Source organism: Cnephaeus nilssonii (genome assembly GCF_951640355.1).
Source record: "Cnephaeus nilssonii genome assembly, chromosome: 9".
NCBI lineage: Eukaryota > Metazoa > Chordata > Mammalia > Chiroptera > Vespertilionidae > Cnephaeus > Cnephaeus nilssonii.
This window is the reverse complement of record NC_137080.1, coordinates 28,664,949-28,685,678: the sequence shown is the minus strand read 5'-3', so window position 1 is coordinate 28,685,678 and position 20,730 is coordinate 28,664,949. Positions and strand designations below refer to the sequence as shown.

The 20,730-nt window shown below is 39.2% G+C and overlaps 1 protein-coding gene across 19 annotated transcripts in view; it reads left to right on the top strand.

Annotated features, from left to right (window-relative positions):
• Window positions 1–20,730, top strand: part of HIVEP2 (HIVEP zinc finger 2) — a 182,288-nt gene that overhangs the window by 121,136 nt on the left and 40,422 nt on the right. For 14 of the 19 annotated variants that reach the window (XM_079780250.1, XM_079780264.1, XM_079780247.1 and 11 more), the window contains one exon: window positions 18,879–18,957. The exons of 4 other annotated variants lie outside the window; for them this stretch is intronic. The gene's annotated coding sequence lies outside the window, so the exon portion shown is untranslated. Of the gene's footprint in view, window positions 1–18,878; window positions 18,958–19,815; window positions 19,933–20,730 lie in introns of all 19 variants that reach the window. One more of the 19 variants, XM_079780260.1, reaches the window with a different exon arrangement.

Sequence of the window (20,730 nt, the reverse complement as noted above, 5' to 3'; positions counted from 1 at the left end):
AGCCAAAGTCAGATCTAGTGAAAGAACGGAGCCTGGAACTGCAAGTATGTCTTTCCATGGTTTGACTAGAACCAGAAGGCATCCTAAACTAGAGTCATAGAATTTTGGCTAGAGTTTGCAGTCAGGTCAATTACCAAGTGATTTAAAAAGGTACTATTAAATTTCTAAAAAGTATAGACCTACATGTTATCAGAGTCTCAGAAGAAAATTTGGACCCTCAAAGTCTTAATTCATTCTTTATTTTTTAGGATCTGCAGTCAAATGATAGATTGAAGGACATACTTATCTTCCTCTCTTTGGATTAAGTCCTCACATGCTTTTGCTAATGATATTAGACTCAAGTTATATGCAAATTGACCAAACGGTGGAACGACCAGTCGCTATGACATGCACGGACCACCAGGGGCAGACACTCAACGCAGGAGCTGCCCCCTTGTGGTCAGTGCACTCCCATGGGGCTGACAGCTGGCAAGCCCAGCGGCAGTGGCAGGAGCCTCTCCTGCCTCCGCAGCAGCACTAAGGATGTCCAACTGTGGCTTAGGTCCACTCCCCGTGGGGAATGGGCTTAAGCCATCAGTCAGACATCCCCCGAGGGCTCCTGGACTCTAAAGGGCACAGGCTGGGCTGAGGGGACCCCCCCTCCTAGTACACAAATGTCATGCACCGGGCCTATATATAGAGAGATAGATATAGATATAGATATAGATATAGATATAGATATAGATATAGATATAGATATACATATTTACAGTTGTGAGTACATGAAACAGTTTATTCTTGTATCATTATTATTGCATTATTTTCCATATGCACAACTGTAAACCTATTTTTGCCCCACCCTGTGTGTATATACATATGGCCTGCAGCTCTTACAAATGTTTTATAAGCAACTTCAATAAAAAATGTACATGAAACCAGATTGTCTTCATACTTGAACAACTCAGTGGCAGTCAGCTCTGTTCTTTCTGTACATGATTAATGATTTCCAACCCATAAGTTATGATTTGGAGCCTTGAGCATAAAGAGTGACTTTGAGCCAAGAGAGGCTTAGAAGAGGGCAATGGATAGTTGTGCTGCCGGAGGCATTAGAGCAAATTAGTGTGGGAAAAACAGCAGTGCGTTAGAAAGGAGAAAGTGAGGAGAGTGAAGAGGGAAAAATAAAAATGTGAGACATAATGTGAGGATGATGTCTGGTGGTCTGTGGAAGGTTTTGACACATAGAGAGAAGCTGTTAGTCCCAGTATACAGAGCACAAGGAAATCATGAGTACAATACTGGCTGAGGTGATATGCAAACCATATCCATGGGAGGGACTTCAACAGTAGAATTGCGGACCCATTGGGGTGCTAATGAGGTGGGGGGTTGTCATAGTTGAAACACAATATGAACATAAGTGTGTGGTTATGAAATATAGTTAAAGAGATACATTTAGGAGATATAGGGATGGAAAAAATACACATTGGAAATGGGCTGAATTGGGGACAAAGAACAGTAGAGTTGAAGATTTTGCTCAATAAATTGTTGGCGTTGAATTCTTGGCTCTCATGAGTTGCACAGCCATTCCTTTGCTCAGGCATTTCCACCTCCTGGAAAGCCTTGTCTATGCCTGTCAGAATTTTCAAGCCCTTATTTAACTTTAACCAGCTGCATAAATATTTCTTGCACAACACTAGTTCATAGCAATCTCTCCTTTACTGAGCTCATACCGTGCTATTATAAATGTAGTGGCACTTAATTGATGCTTAAAGTTACAATTTAAATTTTCACCTGCATGGCTTATCTCTTCAATGAGCTTCCAAACTTTTGTAGAATTAGATGTAAAAAAAAAAAATTCTATTGTCTAATACAAAGTATTGCATGTAGCAATCACTCAATATATTTTCTAAGAACTTCAAAGAATATTAGGTTTTTACTATATCCCTTAAACTGGATGGGACAAAAGAAAGGAAGCATAATACAGTGCTTATTCTTATGGTATAAATGATCAAGCTGGATGTTTTGTTTAAAAGTTTAGCAATTTAATGGAAATTTGGCATTAAAGAAAGACTCTTTTGGAATCATCTAAATTTTCTAGAATTAAACAAGATAATCCATGTAAAATGCTTAGTCCAGTATCTGACAGTATTCCATAATCATTTTTTGGAATCATATTTATTATTAATATTAATATAATCTGTTGACTGAGCCTTCCATAACTGAAATTCTTAAAGATTCATCTCTATTAACAATGTCAGGTTCTTTACCTCCTATCTAATAGGAATCTGGCTTTAACACCTCAACTCGACTGCAATTATTCATGTTAAAGGCTCCAGTGATCTTGTAATTGGCAGCTCTAGTGGACATTTCTTATTTATTACTTAATATGACTTGCCTTTTGCATTTGAACTCTCTCCTCCTTGACATTGCTTTTCTTGACACTACTGACTCCTGTGTTCTCCACTGCCTCTCTGATTATTCCTTCTCTATATCTCCATAATTGGTTCTGTCTCTCCACCAGCCCAATTGTTGCAGTGGAGAGTTCTGTCACAGGATTTCTTACTTCCTTTTTACTCTTCATGCTTACAGGATTGAATGTTTTTATCTTTTTTTATTTCTTCAATTACTAATCTGTAGTAGAAGCTCTAGTTTCCTACTCCATGATTCCAACTGTAGAGGGTGGGGCAAAAGTGACTTTGCAGTTGCTCATATGGAAAATAATACAATAATCCTATATAATAAAGAGCTAATATGCTAATTAGACCGAACAGCAGAACGACTGTCCGGACAATCTTCTGGACGAAGCCGGGACTGCGAGGGCCAGCCAAGACTGTGAGGGGCTGCGAGGGCTGGCTGAGGCTGTGAGGGTTGGCCGAGGCAGCCAGGGCTTTGAGGGCCAAGCCCCTTGCACGAATCTCATGCATTGGGCCTCTAGTCTATAATAATAAAAGTGCAATATGCTAATTAGACCGGACAGCCGAATGACCTTCCGGATGAAGCTGCGGGGGCGGGGACTGAGGCAGAGGCGGTTAGGGGTGATCAGGCAGGCAGGCAAGTGGTTAGGGGCAATCAGGCAGGCAGCAAAGTGGTTAGGGGCAATCAGGCAGGCAGGCAGGCAAACAGTTAGGGGTGATAAGGCAGGCATGCAGAGTGGTTAGGGGCGATCAGGCAGGCAGTCCAGTGGTTAGGAGCCAGTGGTCCTGGATTGCAAGAGGGTGCAGGCCAGGCTGAGGGACCCCACCCCCATGCATGAATTTTGTGCACCAGACCTCTAGTTAGTAAATAATAGTACATGAATAAACTCTGTTTGCAAACTCACAACTGTAAGCCAACTTTTGCCCCATCCTATATACTGGATATCTCTGCTTAAGTAGCCCAAATAAACTTCCATTTCAACATGCCCAGAATTGTATTTCTTACTTAAGATTTGATCCTCGCTCTCTCTATTCATTAGAAGCCCACCATCCCTGTAGTCATTTCAAGCTAGAACCCTGGAGTTACCCCTCATTCCTTCCTCACCTTCATGTCACACAGACACACACAACCAATCCCCATATTCTTTTCATTCTTCTTCCTAAGGGTCTCTTTAATCAGTGCCTTCTACCTCTGTCCTCTTCAGTTTTTCAATGTAGGTCCTTGAACTATTGCAATCGACTCTTGACTGATGTCCTTGCCTTAAGCCCCACCCACCTCCACATTGATCTCTCCACACTGCTTCCAAAGCTATATTACTAAAAAGGAAATCTTCCTTCTGCTTTCAGATAAAGTTCAAAATCCTCACCATATTACACTGGGTACTTTATTGTCTCAACCTACTTTTTAATTCCTACATCATTTCTCTCATCTTATTATTATTCCTCACATAACTTATCTTCAGCAATACCCAAATTTATTTATTCCCAGAATATATCTTGCTTCTTCATGCTTCTGTGCATTTGCAGTTGCTGTTTACTCTGTTTCTAAAATAATTTCCAATTTCTCCATTACATGAACTTCCACAGATACTTCAAGACATAAAGGTCACCTCCGCTGTGAAGTTTTTCTTACTCCTCCTTTCCCTCATCCCTCACCACAGCAATTACTCACCTTTTCACTTCTGTTCCCATAGACCTTTGTCCATACTTGACCACATATATGGTGTAAATTTCTCTTCACTTTGAGGGTTGGGTCTCATTCATTATTATATTTCCAGTGACTAGTATGGACCTGTTAGGCATTCAATAAAATTATAAAGGACAGATTGTGAAATGAAGCTGAATATATGTTCTATTATAAAACACTAGAGGCCCAGTGCATGGATTCATGCACATTGAAAGGAAATTAATTAGAAGGTGGCCAGCGGGGTGGGAGTGGGCGAGATGAGCTGGACACACCCTGGAGCTAACCTCCTGTGGTTCCTCCTCTGCTGGTCACACCTGGGGTGGCACCAGGGCTCGAAGGGCATCTGCGGAGTAAGCAGGGTTTCTCTAGCAGGTGGGGTCCCTTGTCCTGGCCTGCGGGGATTGGGCCGACACCCGCAGTTCGATATCCCCCGAGGGGTCCCGGAGTGTGAGAAGGCACTCTGCAAAGTTGCTATTCCTCGGCAGTTCCTGCGTTGAGCTTCTACCCCTGGTGGTCAGTGCGCGTCATACCTACCAGCCGGTCAGCTGGTCACTTAGCCTTTTATATATATAGATTGGAATTGATGATAAAGCATCTAGATTTAAATGTCTTGTGGTTTATAAATGATTGAATTTAAATGATTTAACAATATGCTATTTCTTTTTTGTTTTTAAAAAATATATATTTTATTGATTTTTTTACAGAGAGGAAGGGAGAGGGATAGAGAGTTAGAAACATCGATGAGAGAGAAACATCGATCAGCTGCCTCCTGCACACTCCCTACTGGGGATGTGCCTGAAACCAAGGTACATGCCCTTGACCGTAATCGAACCTGGGACCCTTCAGTCCGCAGGCCGACGCACTATCCACTGAGCCAAACTGGTCAGGGCAATATGCTGTTTCTTAGTACACTAAATAAAATTATTAAATATGGGTGTCCATCCATATATATAGGGTCATACAATCTTGAGTATGAATGGTATTTTCAGAATCCAGAAGATCAACAACAGAAACTGGGAGATGTAGATGAATCAAAAGATGGTTTAATTAGAAACTAGATCACCATAACAAAGAACATTAATCCTTCAAGTGAAATAAACTCCTCTAACAAGTTTGATTGCATTAATAGGATTGTCTACAATTATTGAAAACTAATGGCCTAATGGGTTTTTATTATTGTATAACATATTAACATATATAGCTGATAAAGTCAAACTAGTTTTTTAAAACTGTGAAGTTATTTATAAGTTTTGTTGGTCTTCATTTAAGGCTCTGTAGCAGTGACAGGTCTTAGAAATAGTGTGTAGAACTATTATTAGAAAGATTTTAAAGTGAGACAAGTCTGTAAAGTCATGCACTTTTATTAATAGAAAAAATAAACATTTTTTTCATTGTGTTAAATGGATCTTAAACTACATTGTGAATTTTGTCTCAGCCTCAGGGCAACTGGCCTCATTTCACTTTTGAAATTGTAGACTGAATATGGCCAAGTATTTTTGTCTGTCTGTCTGTTTCATTTTGCATAATTTCTGTTGCTGTCTTCAAGTTCAGCAGTCTTTTTTTCTGCAAGGTCTAATCTGCCATCTAGTGTATTTTTTCTCTCAGCTTTTGAGGTTGTCCCTCTGGAAGTTCAATATGAGCCTTTTATGTCTTCCACATTTATTCTTTTTCTAAAATATATTTTTATTGATTTCAGAGAGGAAGGGAGAGGGAGAGAGAGATCAATAATGAGAAACATCAATGATGAGAAAAAAATCATCCATCAGCTGACTCTTGCATGACCCCTACTGGGGATCAAGTCCACAACCAGGGCATGTGCCCTTGACCAGAATCGAACCAGGGATGGTTCAGTCTGCAGGCCAACACTCTATCCACTGAGCCAAACCAGCTAGGGCAGCATATATATTCTTTATTCTAGTTTCTTGAACATATGGAATACAACTTTTAATGGCTTTTCTACAAATTCTGTCACCTGTGTCACGTTTGGATCTGTTTTGCTCCATTAATTTTTCTCTTCTTTATGGGCGAGATTTTTCTGTTTCTTGGCATGCGTGGTAATATTTTATTGGAAACTAGAATTTTACCTTGTTGGGTAACAGAGAGTTTTGTATTCCTATAAATATTCTTGAGCTTTGTTATTGGGCACTGTTGATACACTTGGAAATAGTCTGATCCTTTCAGATCTTGCTTTTAAGCTTTGTCAGGCAGGACCAGGGTAGCATTCATTCAGGTTAACTTTCCCCGCTATGCAAGCAATACCTTTCTTGATATTCTGACCTGTGCCCCATAAATTATGAGGCTATCCAGTCTGGCTGTTGGGAATAGGCACTCTTCTTGGCCCCATATGAATACTGGGCATTGTTCTCACCGGGTTTCAGTGGTGTTTCTCCTGACTGTGGGTAGTTTCCTCATATGTACTGGTCAATAGTTTTTCTGCAGATCTTCAGAGTTCTCCGTGTGATACTGTCCTCACCATACTCTGTGGCCTCCAGCCACTCTTGGTTCCCACTATTTCTTTATCCATGTCTTCAACTCTGGGAGACCACTTGTCTCTTCCTGACTTTCTCCTTTATAACCGTGGTGGAAAATTTTCTCCAGGTCGCAGTCTGGAGCAGCTTTAGGTCTCAGCTCGTTTGTTTTCCTTCTCTCAGGGATCACTGCCCTTTGCTGCCTGCTTTCCACTATCATGAGAGCCGTTGTTTCATATTTGCTATCTACCTTTCCAGTGCTTTCCAGGCAGGAGAATCCGTCTGCTTCCTGCTACTCCATGCTGATCTAAGGCTGAGTTAAGGCCTATTTTAATGTTCATTACCTCATTTAGATAATATATTTTAGTCTGAAGAATTTAGGATGATATGAGATAATTGCTAAATCAAGGATTTAACTTAATGTACACACCTAACATAGGGAGTTAAGTCTGTGAAACCTGTTAGGAAGTGTTTTCATAGCATAATGCAAAGTAGTATCGTTGGCTCTTTCTTTCTGAAACCTCCCATCCATTTTAAAATACTGAACTGAAAGTTGGGTGTGGTTTAAATCTAGTTGTGAACTTACAAGATTTCAAAATAATGGGTCTTTCTTTGCCTTATTTCCAATCTGACATCCTTAAAAGCAGCCACATTGTGTGGCAGCGGAGGAGGGGAAAGGCTTGTGACATGCATGAAATTTTAGCCATTGCACCAAATGATAGGGTTTAGAAGATGTAAATAGCGTGGTTTGGACAAATCCACCTACTTACTCCTATTTGTAAGAAGCCAGGTTTCTTAAATTGATCTTAAGTGATCATTTTGCTTTCACTAACCACTCTGCATCTACAATGGAAGACAGTTTGCATGTGTTGCATTTTTAATGATTTGTCTTAGAGTGCTTCTGAGGTTATTCTATAGTGGAATATTGTCAGATTCTCATTCTCTCTCTCTGTCTCTCTCTCTCTGTATGTCTCTCTCTCTCTCTCTCTCTCTCTCTCTCTCTCTCTCTCACACACACACACACACACACACACACATAGACATCGTCCAGAGAATTTCCTGATGTACTGTTCTTTGAATGTGATGACATTTGTTTACACAGGAAGCTAGACACTAGATTCTTTTCTTTGGAGACTGTGTCAGAAACACATTTCCCACATTGGTTTTTCTCAATATGGCATACATATGTACCACTTACATATTTAATGTTTGGGAGGCATGGAGACTGATGAAGAATTCTGATATGAAGTGCTCTTATTGATCTACTTTAAATATTTAATGCTTAGAAAACATCCTCTTTCCTCTCCACTAATTTTCTTTTAATTCTCCTTGACAAACCATAGAGCAGAAATCAGATTGAAGGCAGACCCTATAACCTTACATCTTGTGCCATGTTTTTTGTTTGTTTGTTTGTTTTTGCAACTCAATATGGCCCCTGTATATATATTTTTTGGATCAAGATTTTTATTAGAATCATGGAAAATAATTTATAGCCCCAAATGATGTTGGTTATGTCTGTATGGGTTTTCAAATTAACTTTTTAACATTGGATTTTTAAAATCACGAAAAATTTATATATATTAATTGAAAAAATTATATATGTATCAACATTTATTTTACCTGTCCCCTTATTGTAGTACTTATAATTACTATCATTATTGAGCCCTAACCAAATGCCAGGGACACTATTAGATATCTATCTTACTTACTTACCTAATCTCTAGTCCTTACAAGAGCTGCAGGGAAGGTGCTGTTATCCCCATGGGATTCAAGAGGAAATCGGCTCAGAGGTGTAAGTGATTTGTCACAGATCATATCACTAGTAAGAAGAAGAGCTGATGCCAGGCTAAATTCCACTACCCTAAGAGATTCAGTAACATATCCCATATTTGTTAACAGTGCTAAGTGTACTTGGCAGATAAAAAATTAGAATGTTAACCAAATACTTCTAAAATAATATATAAAGAAAACTTTATTGAGAGTCCAGTATGTGCCAGATCTTGTTCTAGGGGTGACGGCTAATAGAGATGAGCAAAATGACTCTTCTGCCCTGAGGAGGGAGCAGGAGTTACACAGCGGTATGCCAGCCTTGTTTTGGAAGGGTGCATGCACATGATGCCTCCGGTGCACAGAGAGGGGACCTGGAATCCTTGGGGGAGTGCAGTGGGGAAATTGGAGTCTTGAAGGAGGAGTAGGAGGTGATGACCTTGACTATCTCTGGCAAAAGTTAACTAGAGAGCTAACCTTTATGTGCTGTAGTTAAGGCTAAGCTAGGCCCATTTACTGATCCAGGTATTCATTTGTATCAGGTTTTATACCTTACTTGGACTAAACTTGCTATTATGCACATTTGCCATCTGCTGCCAAGTGTGCCATATTGCTTTATTTCTTATATCTTGAGCACACATTCTATGAAAGACCTTGTACTGGAAGTTGTGTGGGACACAAAGATGAATGTAGTTCAAACTTCAAGATCCTTCCATTTAATCATTGAGATAAGAATGGTATTCAGATGTTTATGAAAAAAGGGAGCATGCAGAGAGCTTTATAAAAGGAACAGAAGTGTGCTGTGGTACACTGACAAGGGAATGATCTCTGCCAGGTAATGGATTCATGATGAGATCCATCCATCCATCCATTTATCTATTCATCCGTCCATGCATCCATCCATCCATCCACCCATTCATCCATCCATCCCCATCCATCCATCCGACACATAAGCATTTATTATGTACTAAGCTTGTGGAAAAGTTAACACATGAGCTGGATGTTATATCTAGATAGGTTGTGATAGATCACAATGGAGATAATAAGGAAAATCTGTCAGGCAGAGCATATGACCTGAGCAAAGACATAAAGATGAAAAATGTTAGTCCTGCTTGAGAATAATGACACAACCATCTTTTCTACAACCCAGGTTATTGGAGTAGATGTATTAGATTATGTTGGGTAGACAGATAAGGACCAGATTCTGGAGGGTCATAAATGGCAATCCAGGGAATTGGAACTTGGTAGGAGATGAGGAATCACTGAAAGTCTTTGGGCAGGAGAACATCAAGATTAGAGATACTGGTGCAGGAAGCTTCTTGGGGCAGCCATGACATGTGGGTTAAGTTGGTGGGGGAGGCATCTGAAGATAGGGAGACCCCCATGTAGCTGGGCTTGATTACCCCAGTCAGTTTGCTCAAGACTGGACTCCACAGGTTTTGAACTTCTGGTCACTCCTGTTCTCGATGACAGCTTGCCTCAAGCTGGTAGGCTTTGTGGCCTTGTGCATAATCTCTCTCCTGGGAGTCACTTTGGACCCAAGTCCCACAGTTCCTCCAAGACCTTCAAAGGCTTTGCCTCTAGGGATAGTTTCAGTGCATTTACATTATGACTGTGTCAGCACTCTTAATTTATTTTTTTAAATATATTTTTACTGATTTCAGAGAGGAAGGGAGAGGGCGAGAGAGATAGAAACATCAATGATGAGAGTGAATCATTAATCGGCTGCCTCCTGCATGCCCCACACTGGATATTGAGCCCACAACCCAGGTATATGCCCTGACTGGGAATTGAACCATGATCTCCTGGTTCATAGGTTGAAGCTCAACCACTAAGCCAGGCCGGCTGGGCAACCACCACTCTTAATTTATATGTACACACTGAAGGTATTATTCTTTAACAAATACAAGTTATTTGGGGTGCTTTTATTGCAACATTGATATGAAATGTCATTCTTATTATAACATTGTTTCTATGGAAAAACAGATTTGATTTACATTCTTTTAACCAACAGGGATTTCCTAGGACTTTGTCCAGCCCCAAGTTAGCATCCTTTCTGCCTTTGGATGACACACATGTCTGCTTGTCTTCCTTTTAGCTGCTTCCTTTCATTTTAGCTTTATGAGGCACTGTACTTATAAGATATCTTTATCTGACCTCCATGCAAATTAAGCATATAATGTACTGAGGGCATGCAAACTGAGTTTCATAGTTGCTTAAATTAAACATGAAGGCAGCGTTGGCCTCAGCTGACCTTTCAGCCTTACAGTTCTCAATTCATCAATGCAAAACTATGAACTTCTAAACAAGAGGACTCCTCCCTGCTCACTTACCCTTTTCCATCTCTAGGCTGCTGGTTCATTGTTCCAGCAACCTGAGTTGCCTTTCCCTCTAACCCCTGCCTTCAAAACCCTTCTAACTCTTCCAGGTCCGAGTGTAACATCATTCTCCTTCATTCAGCCATCCATGATTACTTCAACCACAAATACATTTTGTTCTTCTCTGGATTATTCTTGTAGTACTTCTCATAGACTGAGAGCCTGGGCATTGCAGTGGGATGTACCTGGTTTCCAAGCCAGCTGCTTACTTACAGCCTGTGTGACCCTGGACAAGTTATTAACCACACTAAACCTCACATAAAATGGAAGTAAAACCACTCACCTAATAGGATTATTATGTTGATTAAATGAGAATAATGTACACAAAAAGCTTAGCAAAGGGTTGTCACATGGGATGTGTTCAGAACATATTAGCAAATTTTATGTCTTCCTTCTCTGGGAATAAGTTGTAAAGTCAAGTAACATATCTCATTCATCTTCTCAAAGCCTCTAAAAAACCTATCATAGCTCATCAAATATAACAAAAATTCCATAAATATTTATTTGAGGAAGGAACTAAGTATGATTTTTAAATTCCAAAATTCAACCCCTAAAAAGGGATTTATGAAAAGGTAATCTTAGGTCCTGGTTTACCAGGCCAAGTCCCAATATTAAGTTTTGCCAGTGCTCCCTTTTTCTATGAAAAGTTCAATGGTTTGGATGATAAATTTTATAGGCATCCTGTTTGTGGAATATTTGCACTTTCAAATTATCTGTGTTACTTTTCCAATTATATTTTTATTTACATTTCATGTAGATGTGCTGTCTCTTAAAGGAGATTGTAAGCTACATGAGAACATAAACCATTTCATATCTTATTTCTTCAAAATCTACTGAGTGTATTGGGAGTACTGACAATGTAATGAGATCAGGCATATGTATAAGGCAGTGACCCAGTAGGTGCTAAGGATGTGTTGATATTGACCATGATTTAAATGCTGCTTTTTTAAATGAAAGCATTAGTGTACAAATGTATTAAGTGATGTGTATGTAAATGGAGAATAGTCATTCTAACCCTTGATGGGAGGTGGGAGGGATGTCCACTAGACAGAATTACTCTAGGGCAGAGAGCAAGTTTATTTGCTTCCCCACTGTAGCCAAGCACTGCACCTAAAACATAGTATGGGCTCAATAAATATTTGCTGAACGAATGAATGAATGGTGAGGTTCTTGGCGCCCCACAGATTGGTATTTCATGAGTTTCTCTTAAATTCCTCTTGGGTCCTTTTACTGAAATTGAGTGGTGATGGCCAAGCCACAACCATGTGTAGTCTTCCCTTATAATTATTTCCAAGTCCGTTGAGCTCTTTATCACTAAGGTGTGATTGTTTAAGCTTTGAGCAAATTCTTCCAATTAGAATTCATACATCTTGGTTAAAAATAAACCACTATTTGCTTCCATGTGCAATTAAAGTTTGAGCTGGAGTTCGCTGCACTGTATCATTGGAAACTTGCAAGTGTCATAAAAATAATTAAAGGAAATTGTGAAAACAGGTAGAAATAGCTTCTGATATTCATACTTAAGAGCTCCTAGAGCTTAAACGTTGAGCCTGGCTGGTGAGGCTCAGTGGTTGAGCATCCACCCATGAACCAAAAGGTCACTGATTCTATTCCTGGTCAGGGCATCTGCCTGGGTTAGGGGCTCCTAGGAGGGGGCGTGCAGGAGACAGCCAATCGATGTTTCTATCTCTCTATTCCTCTCCCTTTCTCTGTCTCTAAAAATCAATCAAAATATATATTTTTTAAAGTTGAAACCTTTATGAGTTCAACAAAGGTTTATATGAAAATGAGAGAATTTGGTTCCTTTCCCAGTACTTCCAACTTCCCATCCCTGAGGACTTGGGTACATGACGGAACAGCATTTTTACACACACATCTTCTCTGTGACTTGGGCTAGTGCACTGGTACAGTGGCCCTTGATGATAGGCAAGGAAGAATTTCATGGTTCCTCTTCTGTTTTTGCTCTGTCCTGATATTTGCTGCACACCTATGGGGGGAAAGTATCTACTGAGTTTATTTTCAGTGTAAGCATCTGTGCTCTCTTGAATTTAGGAAGGGTAGCTTCTCTCTGTATTATGCGTGTCCACGTGTGTGTGTAGTTCTGTTTTTTTCCTCAGTGTTGGTTACAGCTCTGCAAGATACAGACAGCAGTGGTTTCACGGTTAATCCTAACTCTGTGCCCACGTAGTGTAGGTGAAATCTTTTTTTACCCTTTTCTTCAGCTAATTATATGCCTCGCCTATGCAACTGTAATTATTTCACCAGCATCTGCAGAACCCATGTCATTTCTCTTTTAAAATATAGTCAGAAAAATAGCAGAAATAAACCTATTTTGAGAGCTTGGGTGTTGAAGTAACTTCCACTGAAGTAGAGATCCTCTGGGTTGGTGCATTACCCGTAGCATTTCATCACCTAAAATTTCTGGTGGTGATGAAATACTGGCATATGCACATAGTTTCCTAATGGAACTTAAACTTATACTTGATAGATTTCTTCTCAAAAGGATTAAATATACTGGCAATCTTGACTTAGTCAAATGCAGATTTGTCAAAATACTTTGTATGCTACAAAGTTTTATATGATGTCTTTAAAAGACCATGCATTCATTCTTGGTTTTTAATGACTTTACTTAAAACAAAAATGTTGCATCTTTTTCATACTTTCATTTGATACATTTTTAATCTCAACTGATTTTAAAGCATCAATATTAGAGTTTTATAATGTAAAATCTAGTTTAGTTGCACAAACACGCCAGAGCTTTACCTCTTAGTATTAGAAAAATGTGTTAGAAAATTCTAACATAAATTGCAAAAGTAGACTCTGTCTTATTCTCTCACCTTTTCTTTATGTATTACTAGGAAACTTTGTCCGTATTCATTATTCTTCTCTCTATGTAATATTGACTTATTATGAGGTCATTCTTTCTTTGAAACTTTGGGCTTTGCTTTATGATACTTATCTTTTTTTGTCTTAGTAATATAGTTTTTCATCCTTAATACTGAACTGGGGTATATTAGAAAAAGGAAGGCAAGCAGTGAATCAGTGAATTTTAAGTGAATTAGATCTAAATCCTATATGCTTTACATAGAGTATATTTCCCCTTTATTACTGTGTGACCAAGACTTGGGTGGACTGCTCCGTCCATCCATAGATCAGCAAGCATCTCTGCAGTTTCTAATACGAGTGTGGCAGAGACTGGCTGGCTGTTCACCAAACCCGTGTCCTGTCCTTCCAGGACTCACAGAACGCATTCCCCAGCCTCTCCTGCCGTTAGATGAGCCCTGCGGCTAAGTTCTAGTGAATGTAATGTGGGTGGGAGTGCTATCTGCAACTTTAGTGCCTAATAAAACCTTCCCTTGGGTGACCCTCTATATTTTCACCTCTTTTGCCAGCTAGAGGCAGATAATCACGGTGGCCTTGGATCCTCATTGGAGTTGGTAAAGCCAGAATGTTAATTGAGAAGGGCCCTGGGTTTAACATTCATATTTTCCAATGATGTAGAGATTTTTATTTTAATATATCATATTATATATATATATATATATATATATATATATACACACACACACACACACACCCCATATTATACATATCTCTATACATAAAAGGTTAATATACAAAGTGGCCCCTTGGGAGTTCTACTGGGAGACTGGAAGTTTGATCACTCCTTATGACGTGCACTGACCACCAGGGGGTGGTGCGGAATGAAGGAAGGCCCCCATCGGCAGCTGGAAGGCCCCAATAGGCCCTGATCGCTGGCCAGGCCTAGGGACCCTACCCATGCACGAATTTTGTGCACCGGGCCTCTAGTAAGTATATATATATATATATATATATATATATATATATATATATATATATACACACACACACACACACACACACACACATACATACACACACACATACAATAGCAGGAGAGCTGAATTCTTGTGCTGATTGAGAAGTGCCATAGATCAGTGGAAATACTAGGGTTTCTAGGTAAAGAATTAGCATAGAATCCTGTCCATGGCATTTACTATCATTGTAACTTTTGGTCTTATCTAACCTTCTCAACTGTAAAAATGTTATGTTTCAGTGTTTTCATGAGAATTCAATGAAATAAAGTATTCTAAAGTGCACTGGCATTTGCTTGAATCTGGCAGTCTTTTCATGTTGCCATAGTACCTCTTACCTATAGCTGTGCCTCTCTGGACCCCTTGTTCCCAAGGGTGTTTCTTTTTTTTATATTGACCACTGGCTTAACCTCCTGGTGAGGCTTAACTCTCCCTTCCAATCTGCAGGCAGCATCAGAACCTGAGCCACTGTGGCCATTCACCCCCCTGCAGACTCAGTGCTTGGTGTTCTCCATGCTAGAGAGTGAGGGTTCTGCATTGTGACCATTATGGAGTCGGGCTTGGTCAAGAAATGCCATTATATACCCCTTAACATCAAGAAGCAGCCAAGGATCAACTTATGATGCCTCTAAAGCTGTTGTCTGGTACAGGTCACAATTCCTGGGCCATTTGAGGTGCCTGTAGTAAGTCCAGCAAGAAACAATATCAAAACAATGTTCCCAGCTTTGGTAAAGATTGCCTGTTCTTTAAATTATTTACACAGACATTAATACTTTCCCTGCATTTGGGGGGATTCCTCCTTCTAAATCTTCCAAATTTTCCCATTGGCTTTGCTTATCATCCCTCAGAATATTAAAAGGAAGTGATTTATAAGATTTTATCATCTGGCTTAAACAGTTAATCTCAACAGATTTAAATCTTTTCTCATCTAATAGAGACTTACCCTCTAAGTAGAAAATGTGTTCTTTAATCAATTTTCATACGTAAATTTATTTATTATGCTCTTTCTTGTCTCTAAGCATACTGGGCTTTTATAAAAATGAAGGACAAACACTTAAAAACTTGAGCTGATTCACTTGGAAAGGAGTCAGACGTCTAATAGGGAAACATAAATCACGTGAAGACGCCACCTGGCAGTTTAAGTCCCACCTTATTAAGCCTGAATTCTGCACTTCGCACAGCAGAGGCAGAGGTGTTAATAAGTGTCAATAGTGACTAATATTATATCATGGATGCTAATTGAATGTTGATGAGTATCTAAAAATCGCAGTAATAGAGACATGGATGTTAATTGAATGTTGATGAGTATCTAAAAATCGCAGTAATAGAGACATGGATGTTAATTGAATGTTGATGAGTATCTAAAAATTGCAGTAATAGAGTCACACTTCAGCAGCTGAATGTGGTGATGCTCTGTGTCCTGGGTTTAATGCCTCAGATCTTTAGAGTTTTTTAATGCCACCCAGCTGTGCTGTAGCCCAGACACTCATCTGAACTAATGGGAAAATATTTGCTTCTTAATCCAATTTCTGGGAAACTTCTTGGGCAACAATAAGGTTTTTAACATTCTACAGGGTGGGGATCAAGACGAGCGGTGATAGACTTTAGTAATTTGACCTGCATTTGAAGAGAATCTGTTATTCATTGGCATTAAGTGATGTCTGGATTTTTGTGAACAAGGGAGTAAGGTGAAGTTCAAGCTAGTCAATGGTGCTGGGAAAGGAGTTGGTATTGATGTATAGCTCCTTGCTAGCTTGCAAAAGGACTGTTTTCTCCCACTAATTAGATCTCAGCCCAGAGGCTTCTTGCTTTCTTATGTCACTAGTTTGCTACTTTACCACCTTGAACTTTAATTACAGTTTTGGGATGTATTATAGCAATTAGTTGACTAGTTCTGTTGACAGAACTCTGATGTTTGGAACTTTTATAATGTTTAGGGATGGGGAACACTTTTAGAAAATGTTAATATTCCAAATAATTTGTTGATCTTGAAGCTACCAGCTAAGGACCAGAAATTCACTAATATTTAGTTACTCTTCTATATGATCAGAAGTAGCAAATTACAGTATGAATATCCAACTTTCCCACAATGATGCCTGATGTTCCCTCTCTCCCCTTTCTTAGTATTATAGCACCTCACAGAGGAATGGCTCTCTGAAGTTGGCAAGATTCATATTCTCATCTGTCTTTCAGGGACATTGGGCTGCACTGTAGGCCTGAATGGCTTTCCTGCTGACAAGCCGAGAAAGGAGTTACATTTCATGGCTTGTCATTCTGTCATTGTGTGTGTGTGTGTGTGTGTGTGCACGCGTGCAATACACATGTTACATATATAATATCTATAATATGTGAAATAATTATAATATTTATATTCCATTTAATAATTTTTATTTTATGAAATACAATTAAAAATAGTTTGCCTTTTTAAAATATTTTCATGCTTTAAGTGATACCTGCACTGAGACAAAATCTACAGACATACACACACATATTCACATGTCCTAGAATACATGCGAAATCAAACAACCATTTTCAGCTAATTTGATATGCCTGCTATTCTTATAGCTCAAATAATAAAAGTCAAGTACCTACCTACTTTTATAAATATAATGTTTTCCTTTATTTACAGTGGCTGGGAATTTAACTCTGCTAGTATTTTAAAAAATGCTAATACTTCGTATTTATTTGATCCAGATATTATTCTGAATGATTTACATGTGGCATCTCATTTAATACAACAACTTTGAACATTTTGTGATCAGTAAACAGATGTTAAAAATGTCAGTAATTGGATCAAGGCTCTGAGAATTGAGACCCAGTTCCAGCTTAAGTTCAGAGTGCATGCACTTCCCCTGTCTTCCTGGGGTCATCCTTGACCCTGAGCACTCAGGAGCAGAATTACTTCTTGTTTGGACAGAGTGAGTTAGGCGTAAAATTGCCACCCAGGTGAAAGACTGTTCAACCTTCCTGTTTCTTGACTGCCTGCTTCTTCATGGGCATGTCAGTAGATCTCAGAAGTGAGAAATACCAACCAATGTCACTTAACCATAGCATTTGTATGATCTCTGATAGGGGGAACAGAGAACCTGACTCAACTCTCTAAAGCAAAAGCAAACATGATTGGCTCATGGTCCTCGCAGTCCAGAGGTAGTGTGCTTTCAGGCTCGGCTTGACCCAGAGACTGTGAAGCCTTCAGGATCTGTTGGTTTTTCTGTTTGTTTGTTTTTGTGGGGATTCTTTTGGCTCTGTCCCTTCTGTGTATCAGATTTGTAACTAAGCGGGCTCCGTTCATGGTAGTAGCAGTGACAAAAGATCCCTGTCTTCCTCTCCTCACCACACAAAGCAAAGGAAGAGAGTTTTCTGTGGCTGCTCCAGAGGAAGACATTCTTCCTTCATGGTTGGCAGACATTACCTATTGTTACCAAGAAGCACATTGCAATTATTCATAACAAGAGGCCTGGTGCATGAAATTTGTGCACTGGGGGGGGGGGGGGTCCCTCAGCCTGGTCTGCACCCTCTTGCAGTCCGGGACCCCGTGGGGGACGTCTGACTGACGGCTTAGATCTGCTCCCCGTGCGCTGAGCTTGCCAGTCATGAGCCCAGCTTCTGGCTAAACAGTGCTCCCCCTGTGGGAGTGCACTGACCACCAGGGGGCAGCTCCTGCATTGAGCATCTGCCCCTTGATGGTCAGTGTGCATCATAGCGACCGGTTGTTCCACTATTCAGTCAATTTGCATATTAGCCTTTTATTATATAGGATACTCTTTTTTACATAAAATCACTACATTAGAAGCAAATGGAAGAATTTCCCAGATATATGTGTACATATTGTTTGGGGATCCCAAGCACTTATGTACACATGGGAAAACTGTAATTCAAGAACAACCTTTGTTTACAATTTTGAATGAGATCATCTCCATTTACTTTCTGAATGATTTATGCCTATTTTACCTTAAAATCCTAATTACTGATTCTTTGAAAAAAGTATTTTATTTACTTACTATTGATAAGTATTTACTTGTTCCATGTAGGTTGTGAAACAACTTAGAATTAAATATTTTAATTCAATTTGGGTATATTTATGCAGATCATTTAATTAATCCCTAAACATAAAAAAATAAAAAAATTACAACTCAGAACTTTTAAGTGTTACTATTTTACACTCTTTTTATCTCACAGAAATGAAACCAAATAGCAATATAGTCTCTTAACATTTTCTTTGAGATGTTTCTGTCAGAGAAAATTAGCTGACAATATGAAATCCCTCCATTGATAGTTTCCTTGTGATGTGCTTATATTTTTTGGTTCTGAGAACCATATCTAAATTGTTTCCTTTCTCTTGCCTTTGTAAGGACCTCCAGCCTCTGTTCCACTTTCTCCACAAGGAGAAAAGAAAGGAAGGTCTGTTTTATGAACAAGTCATGGTAGCAGGTAAGGAAGTAAGGTTTCCACAGGCTCATATATTATACTGTTTCTTTCCTCCTATGCACTTATCTCCAGTTTCTGAAATATGGATTTTAATGTTAATTGTGAAGAGAAGGGACCATAATTGTCCAAAGGGCTGTGGTTAAAATGTAGAAAAACATTAAGAGTGAACGTGCCATGTGTCTTCAAGGTCAGAGTGCTTTTATTTTTATGGACTGGGTATCACCAAGCAAGTGTGAATGTTTAAGGGCTTTTAAGGGCATTAATGATTCCCCTACCCCCAAATTAAGAAAACTATCTTGGTGATTTTTCCCCCCATGCCTCCACTCTCATTAACCTAAACTAAAGGTTATTGTCTAATGTACATTGTGCCAGGCCCAGCTGAAATAATGCCTTTATCAGCCTTTGGTTTGGAGATGCTGGAAAGCCTACACTAGAGGAAGAGTAAACCTTTTCCCAAATGCTGATACGTTTGTCCACTGTAGCTCAATGGGACTCCCCTGTCTAGAGTTCTTCCCGGCCTTCGAGGATCCTTTGTCAAAGGAAACTCACTTTGGGGTTGATGCTAACGTATTTCTATTTAATGAGTAAAATGAATGAAAGTTTGCTGCTGTTCTGTGTGTGCAGAAGGTTTAGGCTGACCTTGGTTAACCATAAAGTAGTTCCATGACTATTGTGTAAAAGCGTTCTGACTGGTCACTGTGTTAAGTGAACTTTGTGGGGTCTTCAGTGAAGTAGGAAGTGTTAGTTAGGGCTTAGGCCTTCTCATTTCTTCTGGTTTAGTGTCTTTGGCAACAAAATTGCTTTGTGTATTAGTATCAACAAGAGCAAGGATATCTACTAATGGTGATTTTAAATTGGCAGCCACCTTTCACATGTCATCCCAATTTTTGGATCGCCAGTAAAGTGGTATAAAAGTGGGACCAGCACCTTTGTTATTCCCAATTACATATAAGGAAATTCAAGCTCAGAGAAAGTAAGGTCAGTCCATGGTGGGGGAGGTGGGGCACTTAAACCTATGTCTCCTGCCCACTATCCCACACATGTCCTCTTAACTGGTTTGTAGGATCCATGTGGTCCATGCCATGGAAATTTCCTTGTGGTAGGAGACAGGGGCTGATTGTGTAATCTTTGACAGATTTACCTTAGTAGTTGCTTCACCTTTCTAAGCCTCAGTTTCCTCATGTTCATCTTACTTTAGAAAGAGGCTGAAATAAGCTTTGAAAATAAAATAATGCACCTATGCCAGACATTATTAAAACATTTTCTTCTCTGTATTGTATTGCTAGTTATCGATTAAATGAAATATTATAATCTGCTTGTTCAAATGATTTATACCCATATAATAAGCAGAGAGCAGATAAAATTAGTGCTGGTACCTTATCTAAGACCCTTAATGAAATCAGGGCAAGCCTAGTAAGTTAGACAATATGATACAATATTTAATTTTGTAATCTTCTCTGCGTTTTTATTTACTTAAGTGCTTTTGCTTATTTTCCCCTACTTTCATTGTTTTAATGAGAATATGTGCTAAGGAAGAATTCTTAACAAGATTTTTAAACTAAATTCTTTTCCCATCAGTATGTCAGAGAGAATGAAAGTGAGATTCCAAATAACATTAGTAAATGTGGAATCAATGAATATTGTGTAAATTAAGTAAATATATATATATATATATATATATATATATATATACACACACACACACACACACACACACACACACACACACACACTTGTGCAAGACCATTTTAAAGCCATGGACCCCATGGATCCTAT